This window comes from Marmota flaviventris, chromosome 4, assembly GCF_047511675.1.
Source record: "Marmota flaviventris isolate mMarFla1 chromosome 4, mMarFla1.hap1, whole genome shotgun sequence".
In the NCBI taxonomy this organism is placed as follows: Eukaryota; Metazoa; Chordata; class Mammalia; order Rodentia; family Sciuridae; genus Marmota; species Marmota flaviventris.
The window spans coordinates 70,681,023-70,693,875 of NC_092501.1; the positions used below are offsets into that span (position 1 = coordinate 70,681,023).

Genomic DNA, 12,853 nt, shown 5'->3' on the forward strand with positions numbered 1-12,853 from the left:
CTCAACTGACTAATATTCATGATATTCACAAGTACCTTCCAGTACTGGCTGAAAACCAAAGCAAAGGAAGCACTGTTTTTTATTACAGTAAAAAAAAAAGAAAAAAAAAAACTTCGTGTGTATGTGTGTGTGTGTGTGTGTGTGATGAAATATATGCACAGGACCTCAGATATGCTAGGTAAATAATCTACTACTGAGCTATACCCACTGCACAAAAAAATTTGAATTAAGGGGAAAAAACTAATCCTGACTTGTATTAGTTCTATCACAGTTTTTTAAAAAGTAGATACAAATGAAGGAATTTCTTGGATAAACCATCTATGTCTAAGTCCTCCTTTATAGTGTTTCTGTTTTTAGAGAACTTATATGGGCTGGGGGTGTAGCTCAGTGGTAGAGCGCTTGCCTAGGATGTGTGAGACACTGGGTTGGATTCTCAGCACTGCATATAAATAAATAAAATAATGTTCCATCAATAACTAAAAAAACATTTTAAAAGAAAGGAAACTCATATGGAGGGAGTCCTCTCAAACTAGAAGAGTATGTACAAATATCCTTTTTCCCCTATACATCAGCTTAGTATCTCCTTTCATGAAGATCAGAGTCTCATCTTTTGGCTTTCTGAGTTCCCTCCTTTTACTTGTGGGTGGGTTATGTATTGCTGCGGATGTGGAGTTTCAGCCGTTCACCACGGCTACCCAATTCAGTGCTTGGTGCCTAGTAACCAACCACACTCAGTGCTTAAACCCCAAAATAATCAGTGACTCACACATTCAAGAAATCAGTCATGGAATACCCTACTGTCATAATGAGTCCAGGAAGTGCAGACCAGATCCGTGTAGTAGTAGAACTAAGTGGACTGCCTTACCTAGGGGCAAACACAGAAAGACTGCTTCCAAGCCTTAAATTTGGGGAAGACTGTAGACTCAAAAACCAAAACCAAAATAAAAGTCCTTTGGCATTTTTACAGCTTTAAAAAATAATTTTGAGTTGGTGCAAGGTTTAACTATATATGTGAAGTTATTAATTTAGTCCTAAGCCCAAATTTTTTCTGAGAATTTGGGTTACATTCCTACCTTTTTCACTTGGAAAGTGGTTACTGAACTTCACTGTCTTTATTTGTGAGAGGAGGAGAACACAACCTTATTATCATGCTCTTGTTAAGATTAACCTATCTGGAATATCCCAAGAACTCAATAGTTGGAAATGATGAAGTTATTATAGGTAAGACAACCCCAAAATATACCTTTAAGCAGTAGGTAACTATGGAAGGTCTTGACAGCCAGAGACTTGAGAAAGAAGGAAGATCATTGGGTAGGAAGGGTAATCCCAGCAGCCTCTTTGTAGTGCAGGTCAAGAGCTTGGGAATTAGGCAAGCCCTAATTTGAATGACATTTGTCACATTAGTGAGTGGCTGGCTCTTAGAGTGGGTCAGCATTAATCATGATAACAGACCTATGGAGTACCCCCACTTGGGGATGTTAGTCTATAGTTGGCACTGTTTTTTGTTTTTTTGTTTTGAGCAGTAAGCTCTAAGTCACCTTGAAATGAATAGGATCCACTTGAAATACAAGGATAAGGGAATTTAGAATGAAAAACAAATATACAAAATATGGCTTTTCCCCAAACAAAAGAATAACTATTAAGAAAAATTAAAAATTGAGCAAAGAGAAAGAGATACAAAAAGGTAGTCTCTGTGTGTTCCTTTAAAAATATGAAATGAACCCATGAGCACATTTTAGGGTAGCTCTTACCTTGCTGGTTGGGTGGGTGAAAGCTCAATCTATAGTTGATTTATAAATAGTGCCTGCTCCTCGCCAAGTGAGGTGATGTTTTCACCATCCTTCTAGTATTCCTTTCCCAGAGGTGGGCTTAGTATTATGTCCACAGCCTTTTAGTAAAAGTATGAAGAACTACATGACAATTGGTTTCGCATGTATTTTAGAAACTATTGCATATAGAAAGGATTTCCTTTTTAAAATTTCTTACTACTTAAGCCCTTTAATATTCTGTCTTTGATCAGAATTATGTGGCCTGCCCCATTTCCCTCTCTGTCCTAATCAGAAATTTAGTAATAATGTTAAAGTCATACCAACTTCTTATTCTCTAGCATCTTGAAAGACAGGTTTATCATACTTTTTGAGTTATAATAGTCCATGTTGAAATTTCAACATGGTTGGAAAATTAGTTTTTTTTCTTCACTTTGTGATTAGTTTATTTTGACTGTTCCAAGTATATATGTATTCTATTTTGCATGTTGTCTTAAATCTTTCTTGGAAATGAAAATTATTATTCATCTACATCATGGTTTAGATTTGAGGTGTCTCCCAAAAGCTCATGTGTGAGACAATACAAAGAAGTTTAGATGTGAAATGATTGGGTTATGAAAGCCTTAACCTGATCAGTACATTAATCCGCTTGAACGGATTAACTGGGTGGTAACTGTAGGTGGGTAGGATGTGGCTAGAGGAGATGGGTCATTGAGGGGCGAGCCTTTGGGGTATATATTTTGTTCCTGGTGAATAGAGTTTCTCTGCTTCCTGATTGCCGTGTCCTGAGCTGCTTTCCTCTGCTATGATGCTCTGCCTTACCTTGGGCTCAGATGGAGTTGGCCATCTATGGACTGAGACTTCTGAAACCCGAGTGCCAAATAAACTTTCACTTGGCTAAAATTGTTCTTATCAAGTTTTTTTGGTCACAGCAGTGAAAAAGCTAACTATAATAAACTCGTTTAAAATGGTATGATAACATGAACTCTTTAATGGTATCATGATTTTAGATAAACCAACCATTTGGCTGTATCTTTAGGATTTTGGGGTAGAACATCACACACAGTTTTCAACTTGCTGTTAGAAGGCCAGGGATTTTGGAGGAAACAATAGGGTCAAGAAATTCTGATAAATCTTAGCTAAATATTCAAGTTATGTGTTATAGCATGGATTATCATTGATTTAGAAACTTTTTGTTAAGGCAGCATACAATTTGTGATGATGATGAAGGAACATGAGTATTTAGTTTAGAGATAAACTGTGATGCTTTTTTGTTTTAAAGAAAATAAGGATTAGACAAGGAAATTGCAAAGGACAAGAAAACTCCTTTCTCACTAAGCAGAGTTGAAATGTGAGCAGGATTACTCATTCTCTGCAGTGTGCTTTCCCCCACTTGGTTCTGCTTTGCCCAGAACACTAATTGTAAGGTATTGTAATTATTTGTTTATGGTCTCTCTATTAAAGTGTAGTGGGCCCAGCTTTGTTCTTCTTGGGCCTGCTGTATCAAGAACAACGCTAGTAGTAAGATTTTTACATGTATGATTCCTGTTTCTGGAATAGATTAGAAGGAATTTTTAAGGACAGTATGTATTTTAAAATATTGGCAAATATTTTGTCGAAGAGGACTGGTAAAATTTACATTTTACCCCAGAATGTAATATATGCACATTCTACAGAATAATCATAATTCAGAAAATCTAACCTCCTGTGTTTCTATGACTGTTAAATTTCAAAGAGCAGTTAGGGGCTGAGGCCTCTCTGAATGGGACCAGTAACACTTGCTCGGGAGCCCTTTCTCTCTGCCTCTTGGCACTGTGGCTAGGCATGTGCATCCACCCACATTCATTGAAGGCCTACAGTATTCCTGGCAGTGTATTGTGCCAAGGACACAGTGGTGACCAAAACACGGACTCTTCCCTCAGTGATGGCATTTATATCCTGGAAGTCCTAGAAGTAGACACAAGTCCTATAACTTGCACAGTGAACCTTCCAGCTGCCTTCTTTTTTCTTGAGGACTGGGTGGCACTTAGAAAACCATAGCTAACAAGGATGGGAGTCATTAATTTGGCCACTTGTGTTAAGGATGCTCTGCAGAACATTATGATCAAATGATGGTAGAATGAGGTCTACAGTCGAATATCACTTTGGTGACATATTAAGACCTCTCAGTGATTTGGACTTCAAAGCATAGTATACTTCATGGAAATGTAGAGGTGGATTATGTCAAATGTTGTCCAGTGAAATTCTGATTGGTGCCAAAAAAATGCCTTTGGAATGGCTGTGTCTGCCCCTGTGATCATGTCCCTGGTGACCTCATGTATGAGACTTTCAGTTTTAAGTAGCAATCTCTGATGTTTGTTGGTAGCGTGACCTGGAGCCGGTTTCTTACACCTTGAGAGGCTCAGAATCCTCATCTGAAAAATCAGGATCACTTGATGATCCCCTGAGTGGTTTTGAAGAGTGAGTAACATCTGTTAAGTGCCTATTACAGGACTAAGGACAGAGGCCCTCCATATAAGGCTGCACTTATCTCTTGAAATGAAGGACTTCTTATTCTCTAGCATCTTGAAAGACAGGTTTATCATACTTTTTGAGTTATAATAGTCCATGTTGAAATTTCAATGAATCCATGTTATATTTCAAATGCTACAGATTATCTCTCTCTTGGTTCATAGACTAATGCTCTCTACTTGCTGTTTTCCCATATGACTTAGGATAAGTTTTGAAGCAAAATAGTAGTAGCAGCTATTTGCTTATTATTTTTATTTTAACCATGTAATGCCTAGTGTCAGGTACTATACATAAGCACAGCGTGTAAGTTAAAACTCTAGTGAGGATCCTGAAGCACAGAGAAAGTCAAGTCTTGCTCAAGGCCATACAGCTGCCTGTCGTTGGAGAACCTGCAACTGTAACCCAGGCACATCTGACTCCAAGACCAGCTTCTTAGTCCACCTTTTCCCCTCTCAGTATGTGTTAAGTAACCCAGAAGATGGCCCTTCAGAGTGACAGACACAAGTGTATTTTGGATGAGTTTCAATCTGGGTTGCTGTGATGTCTTAATCACACATTACAGTTCAAGGACTTGTGCTTTTCCTGTTATGTGTCAAACTAGCATGGATCCCCCATGAGCACTTCCCTTTATTTATGTACCTGCTGGACTCGCCCTTACTGTAGTGTGGCCTCACAGAAGTTCTTAGTAGGCAAGTCTGGGGAGAGACACTGTGTCAAGGGGCTAAGATCTCTGACTCTGGAACCAGACAGCCCTGAGTTGAATCCCAGCACTGCCAGTTACAAGCTGGAATAATGTTTATGGTTAATAAAAACTATTTTGTTCTTTGAGCATAGGCATGGGCTGTGCCACTTCTGTCTTCACTTTCCCTACCCCAGTGCTCTACAGGTGATGGGTCCTTTGTGAAAGTTTGATGAGGGAGTGGATGAGTATAGACAAGTTGCACAGATGAACACGTGGCCAGTTCATTTTCATTGTGCAGTCACATTGGTTTCAGTGACCTCGATTCTCTCAATTTTAATTGGATCAGGGATTGAATAACTGGAAGAAGTTGACCAAGCAATGCTAAAATTATTTGTCAATAATAAGGGCTAATATTTTTTTAAGTACTTACTATATGATAGGCACAGACTAAATATTTTGTGTGTAGCTTACTAAATCTCAAAAGGCAGATTTTTTTCCTGTTTCATGGTTAATGAATTTTATACCACAGCACTTGCAGAACTGGGCTTCCTCTCAGGTCTCTTTCTAGTGGCCATGGTAAACCTCTCAATAATTGGTAGTATTATCTGTTATTTCTGTTAACTTCTGTGGGGCAGAATCACGTGCTGATTTGAATATTGATATGGGAGTTTTGCAATTAGTAATTAACATAGCAATCTTGGCATGGATATACAAACAACACATTCCTTATTTAAAAATTCTTGCTTTGGGAAAGTCTTTACATTGGAGCTAAAATCCTCATGCATGAGGTTAAAACTTTTTTTTCCCTTTTGTTCTACCTTTGACGTAAGTAGAAAAATGCTATCCATTGCTAAAAGAGGAGCAGAGCAGTGCTTTAAATGATGTTAAATGATAGTGTTTTCCTTGTCCCCCCACCCCCAGGTTGAACTTCTCTTGTGAATTTCATATCTAGGGTTAGATATCAGTGATCTTTGCATTTACTACTTTTGATGCTTTTCTATTTTTTCCCTGGTTTTCTCCAGAAGTATAGAGACCAGCATTGATGTCTTTGACCCTGATTGGAACTTATTATGGAATGAGACTGTCTGTCCTCCTTTATGGTCAGGGTCTGCAACATGAAGAAAAGTAATCCTTGTAAGGATGCCCATTTGAGGAAAATCATCCTCTCTATCTTATTCTTCATGAGACTAATCAGGGTGATGTTTGGGAGGGACCTGGCCATTGCCATTCCTGTACACCCCCTTCTTTAGCTCCTAAGTTCCACAGTTTGGAGACAGGAATGGGCTTTCTTCTAATCTAGTCACATACAGGGCTCTGAAGGGCTGCAACAGGATTTTGCTTGTTCACTAACACTTCCAATTTATATAGGAGTTGACATGCTACCCTTATGTGTCATATGAGAACTTTTTGAGAATGGAATTGATTTAGTTACATACATTTTTCAGTTTCTTTCCTCCAAGAACTCTTCTTCATCTTTGGTACATTGGTGTATGTGCATGCTCACATGTTCTAATAAGAATATCCTTCCCTATTTCTAAACACTTTTTTTTTTTGTTTGTTTGAACCATGTGTATATTAGTGGATTCTTAGAATTTGCTGATACTTTATTATGAGCATTATAGTTGATGTTAGTTTACAGGTATCTTCTTGGTATCTGTTTCTAAAGGATTCTGGAGAGCAATATTTTATTTTTACCCTTTAGTGTTGTCATGGGGTTATCACTGAAGTTCTGAGTCTTTTTCCTGACTCCTCCATTTCGCTGTTATTTTTCATCTAAATATATTTCATGCTGTTGATCATCAAAAACCTATCAGCTCTGTGGCTGTACCACTTCCCAGATGTGTGACATTGGGAAACTTCCTGCCTGAGCTTATCTGAAAAGTGGAATGATGGCATCTACTTTACAGAGTTCATGGGAGACTAAATGAGATAATTCATGCTTAGCACACTGCAAGTCCTCAGTACAGTTAGTTATAATAAAGGTGAGCACAGGCTATGAGAATGTTAAGGTCAGGACTAACTGCTCAGATCACAAAAAACACCCAAGTGGTTACCAGGCCAGGAGTTAGCTAAGAGGAAAAAGGGAAGGGGTTGCTTCATGAGGAAGGCTGTAGCCTATCACAAGTCATAGGGCATGAAGTATGGGGAGACAAGATGGAAGAGGGGGTGGGGCACAGATCAGAGAAGTCTTGTTTTATCAAGCTCAGGGACTCCCATTGAATTCTGGGGAAATGGCGACCCACAGAAGAATCAGAAATTATGGCACTGGACACATACTGACTTGTGGAAATGAATTCTACAGGGTCCACAAGAGACATGGACACCTATGAGTCCATGTCCCAAGAGTTCCCAGAGGATGGAGAATGTTAGGACGGACAGAGGAGGGCAAAAGGACAGGCCAGCACTGTGTTTCTATTGGATGCTTTCTTTTAAGTTCAAGGGCACATGAAATAAAACTAAAGAAAGGTCTGTTATGTAGTGACTCCTTTTGAGAAGGTGAATTAGATAGCCTGCTGTGTAAATTTCTAATATGGAGAAAAATCTGCTGAAGAAGTGTTCCCTGTGGGAACCTGTGTGCCCGCCATGGTGCAGATCTCCTGGCCTGTGCAGGCAAAGACCTGTTCTCCAGCACCCTGTGATTGAAAATCTTATTTTCTCATAGCATGTGATACAACTATGATTCTTTTGGGGCAGTTTTCTTTTGATTAACTTTGTGTCTGGAATTGAACGTTTTCTTTTTGACTATTGTTTTCTGATCATTGTTCTCAATGGTGGTTAGCAATAGAAATGGAAAACAATATAAATGAAAAGGAGTCTTCTCCTCATCTTGAATACATGCATATAAAAAAGAAAAATGAAGAAGAGTAATGAACTTGCTGTGCTGTTTGGAAGTGTAAATGCATGTCCTGGTGATAGCCAACTGACCGAAGTGAGTGTTGGCTTTCTGGAAGGAAGAGACATTTCCTGGTCACCTTGTCTGGCACTGCCTCACTGCTAGAGAGAGTTTTTGATGTTGCAGTGCTGTAGTAAAAGGAAGCTTGTATGTTTCTAAGAACAGATTGTTAGAAAGTGAATTTCTCTGAAATGCTTAAGCAGAGAGCATTTATTATATGCTGAAAGGGTTTGATTCTTCACCCTTCCCAAATATAGCCTTGATGTTGAAGACTTGAAGAGAAGAAAGAAGGTAACTGGTGTTGGTCCTGCCTTCCTGCCCTAAACACCTCAAAGGCAGGCCATCCATCTAGGAGGCCACTGGCAGTGGACAACAGGCAGCCAGGACTGTAATCCTTGAAAGAAGAGAACCCCATGACGGGGACTCAAGCCTGCCCAGGGTTTCTACTTGTGCACGTTCCCTGCCAAGATACAGGGAGGTGAGCCCTAGCAGAACATGTGGTCTCCTGGAATTGAGAAGGTGGATCTCGGAGTTCAGCTGTGCTGTTGAGGCTGGAATTTGTATAGCGGGGTAGTGGAGAGAAGGGAGTACCTGAGGGGTGAGACCTACACAGAGTGGTGCCTGGCACAGAGCAGCTGGTACAAGGTAGAGAACAGATGGGTGATGCAAGAGGTCTTGTGTTAACTGGGAGAGATTGACGTTTTGGTTCACCCAATGTGGAGAGGTCTTTCTGAGCACCTTACCCATTCTGTTGAGACATCAGAAAGTCCACAACCTAGGAGTAAGGACCATACCTTAGAGGAAGGCCATATGCGAGGACCAAGGACGTCCCTGAAACAGATCCATCTAACCAAGAAGAGAACCAAGCCTGACAGCATCCAGAGGATCCACCAATAATTGAACTGCTGCCAGAATCAAATGGAAACCCTCTTAATTGACTACCTTAAAATTGAAAAGAAGCAGAGAAACATTATTCATATTCAAAATGTAATCAGTAGAAATAGTGGCTGTAGGACAGTGTTAAAGCAGATCTTGGTCTCTTGCACCATTCTTCCCTGAAAGTTCCCAGGGCTTTTGGAGAAGTGACTGCATGCAGGGCAGAGACAGGATAGGTAAAAGGTGAATGCAAAACTTTTATTTTTAAATGTGAGAAAGTAAGGAAATTTAAGAGTAAGAGGAAAAAAAATGGAACATCTCACAAAAATACAGAAGCCAGCTTGCAGGGGCTCCCACTGGCTAAATCTGAGACAGTTTGAGTTCCCAAATAACTAAGGACATTAGGGATATTGGTGTTAGTCTATTGGAGCCATCACACTATAAAGTTTAAGTCAGGCAAACATCACCAATGGATGCTAATCTAGGGAGATTTTGATTTGGGACAAGATATTTGCATGATCTTGAAGTGTTTCCCCACAGATTACTTATTAGTTGCAAGAGAAAATGTAGTAATTTTTTGCCGGGTTTCTGTTCTCGCGACTAAGAGGCTCAGAGGTCACTCCAGTTGAACTGGGCTGACTGGGCTGCATGAAATAACCACACAAGAGACACAAATACCTTTTTCTTTGGGGTCGCTGTGACGGCTCCTCTGACCTTAAGGGTCTGCAGGAAGAGAGAGAGAGAGAGAGAGAGAGAGAGCGAGCGAGCGAGAGCGAGAGCGAGAGCGAGCACACACGCGCTGACCCCTTTTATTGAGGAGAAGCTATTCAAATGAGGCAAGGGGTCAGGTTTCAGGGGGCTGAGTCTATGTTCATGATGTCCACTGTCAGCAGGTTGACTGACACCTGGGTAGGCTACACCCAAGGACACAGTAAGAGAAGGGGACACACACAAGGCACTTCCATGGAAGATTCTATCCTAAACAGGGCAAGGGGTTATATTACAAAGGAACAGGTGAGCATAGCTTCACCCATGGGGCTGTAGCAAGACACACCCATGCACGAGACACTGACCCTCGAACCCAAGAAGGGTGGGGAAAGCTCTGCCACATTTCTGTGACTGAGCGCCTCAGCACCCAGCTGGGGAGTGTGACTCAGTCACGTGTAAGGTTGATCTCCCACAAGTTTTAATTGGAGAAATTGGACTATACTTTGGGATCAAAGTAGACTTTTTTTTTTTTGTATTCAGATGAGATATTCAGAGAATTATATCACTTCTTTAGTTTTTCTGGCTGAGAAAGTATAACCTGAACTGAATCATCAGGAATCACCTGAGGAAACGTCAGACAAGTCAAAATGGAAATGTTCTATTAATATAAAAGGCAGAGAGGCTATATTCTTCTAAAGTGTCAATGTTATAAAAGACACAGGAACATTGTGTGTTATAGACTTAAGGAAGATAAAGAAGAATGGCAATTAGTGCAATATCTGACTCTGGACTAGGTCCTGGATTGGAGGGAAGTAAATACTATAAAGGTCATTCTTAGGTTAATTGAACATGACAGTAGATTAAAATATTAACCAATATCAAGTTTACCAAGGTTGATCACTACCTTGTGGTTATGTAAGAGTATAATTATTCTTAGGAAATAATTTCTGAAGTATGTAGAGGTAAAGGGCCATGAAGTTTGAAACTTATGGTCATATGGCTCAGGGGAGAAACTCACATGGGTGTGGAGAGAGAAGCGAATGATTAAGTAAATGGTTCAATGATTCGTAGGTGAATCCAGATAAAGAGTACATGGATATTCTTTGTCCTATTATTATTTTACAATTTTTCTGAGCTTAAAATTATTTCCAAATTAAAAAAATGTAACTGACTTAAAGAGGAAAAAAGAAGGTATGTAGAAATGATACAAGGGTTGCTTTACTACCTCAGTGTGACTTTTCTTGTGTGGTCATAAGACCTTGCCTGCCTATGGCAAATAAATAGTTTTATGATAGTGTCTCTGTCACTTATCAAGCAAAACCATTTCTGTATCTGTTGGCTAAGAAAGCATATCTAGTGCAAGAAGGTTGAAACCGTCATGCCATTCATGTAGTGGGAGAGTTTGGGAAGGATGAATCATGGAGCTGAGCTAAGATTTCCTCTTTGTTAACTTATTAGCTGAGTAGTGAGGGGACAGTTCCTTGACCTTTGGGAACTTTAACTTCTGCATTTGAAGATAATACTTGTATATTCCCAAGATCTTCAGCCTCCAATAAGAAAATGCACGTGAAGGCCCTTTGTAAATAATCATGACTTCTATAAATATTAATTTACTGTGAATATTTTTGGTTAAAGATGGAAAATGTCTTAGACTAAGCTAGAGATTTTCCTTAATTTGGGTGGACCTCTCTCTTCTTAAAGGTCAAGTTTTTACTTGGTTGATTAAATGAGTTTCTTTTCCCCATGGATACTTTGGTTCCTGTTCGTTGCCTCCTTTCTCATTTCCTGCCTTTATTTTTCCAGGCAAAGCTTCTGTGCCTGAGGAGGTTGTGGATTTTGAGTATCAAGAACAGTGAAGTTGGAGCTACCAGAGGATGTATGAAAGAGATGCAGGTAAGTTATATTCTGCATTTCACTCATTCTAGAAATACTCATGGGTCTGTAATCCCTTCTCTCTCTCTTTTTTTTTTTTTTCCTTGAGATTGTATGTAAGGCTCTGAAGGGACAGAGGGAACTTCTAGACCTTTGTGGTGCCCTAGGGCAGAGTCCGCTAGGGAATGGCAGTATTTGTGGGAAGGTAGGGAAAAGAATTACAGAAGCTAGCTCTCCCATTGGAGGACACGAGAAATGCAGGCTAGAGTGGGAGGAACACATAAACAAAGGGCAGAGGAGACTGTTTTAGTCCCCACGGAAAGGTTACAGAAAGGCCTGTTCTGTTCCTTTAATCATTTGGGGCCAGTCCTGTTCCTTTATATGGAATTGCTTTTGATTGAGGTTTTACCTGGAAGCTTGCACTTACCAAGTCTGCTGCCTTCTTTGCACCTGAGCAGTCTAAGGCCATTCTAGTCTGGTGCTGCTCAGGGTGCCAAATGGAATTAGATAAAGAGCTTGACCTAGAATGTAAGAGCCAGCTGAACTAAGTAGTGTTTAGTGTCATCGCCGATTTCCATACTAGCATGATTACTCTGTGTGTGTGTGTGTGTGTGTGTGTGTGTATGTGTATCTCCAGACAATCTATTTCTTATATATATATATTTTTAAATGTGAGACTGGTCTTTTGCATATATGTTGTGCAACTTGCATTTTTCATTCAGTTGTGTTGTGAGATTTACTTGTTGCATGCAATAGTAATAAATTAATTAATTTTTTTTTTGTTGTTGTTAAAGTTTGGTTTTGAGAGACTCTATCACAGTTTATCTGATGTCCCACTTCCCTGCAACATTTGTTATTTTTGTTGCCAGCCTGGTGGGTGTAGACAGTATATCATTGTCTCTTAATTTGTTTTTCTTGATTAATAGACTGAGCATCTTTCTTAAATATTCTTTGAAGAACAAAGTTCAGGATTTTTAAGGTAGATAAATTTTTTTCTTGTATGTACAATGAATGCAGTTTGTTTTGCTTTTTTTTTTTTTGAAATATAGTTTAACAATTTGTTTTAATTACATGCATATGGTCTGTTTTTTATTGCTAATCTTTTTTGGATTGAGGTTTTTGTTGATTTGTGTATTTGCATTCTCATTCAATTTTCTTTTTTCTCTTCTGGCTTTGAAATGATACATTTTATTTCTGTTCTTCTAATGGTTATCCTGAAAGTACTGTGTGCACATTTGACAGCTTAGAAGTCCCTCAGTATGTGGTATTCTGTTTCCTTTCTAGGATAATACAGAACTCATAGGACAACTAACAAAGACTCACTCCTTCAGTACTTCAGGTCTATTGTTTCACCATGCAAATTAGACAGTGGTATTGTTTCAAGTTGGTATTTGTTTATGTGTTTATCATTTCTTGCTTCTTTTCCCTTTTCCTATCTGTACCCTTATTCTGATTAGATATGTCTTTTTCAGAATTTCTTTTCCTGGGAATCTCTTGGTGGTAATATTTCTCAGTTTTGGTTTCTGTAATGTCTTTATTTCACTC

The 12,853-nt window shown here is 39.3% G+C and overlaps 1 protein-coding gene across 2 annotated transcripts in view; it reads left to right on the forward strand.

Moving 5' to 3' along the window:
• Positions 1 to 12,853, forward strand: part of Sgms1 (sphingomyelin synthase 1) — a 297,666-nt gene that overhangs the window by 100,038 nt on the left and 184,775 nt on the right. For both annotated transcript variants that reach the window (XM_071611251.1, XM_071611254.1), the window contains exon 3: positions 11,240 to 11,329. The gene's annotated coding sequence lies outside the window, so the exon portion shown is untranslated. The remainder of the gene's footprint in view (positions 1 to 11,239; positions 11,330 to 12,853) is intronic.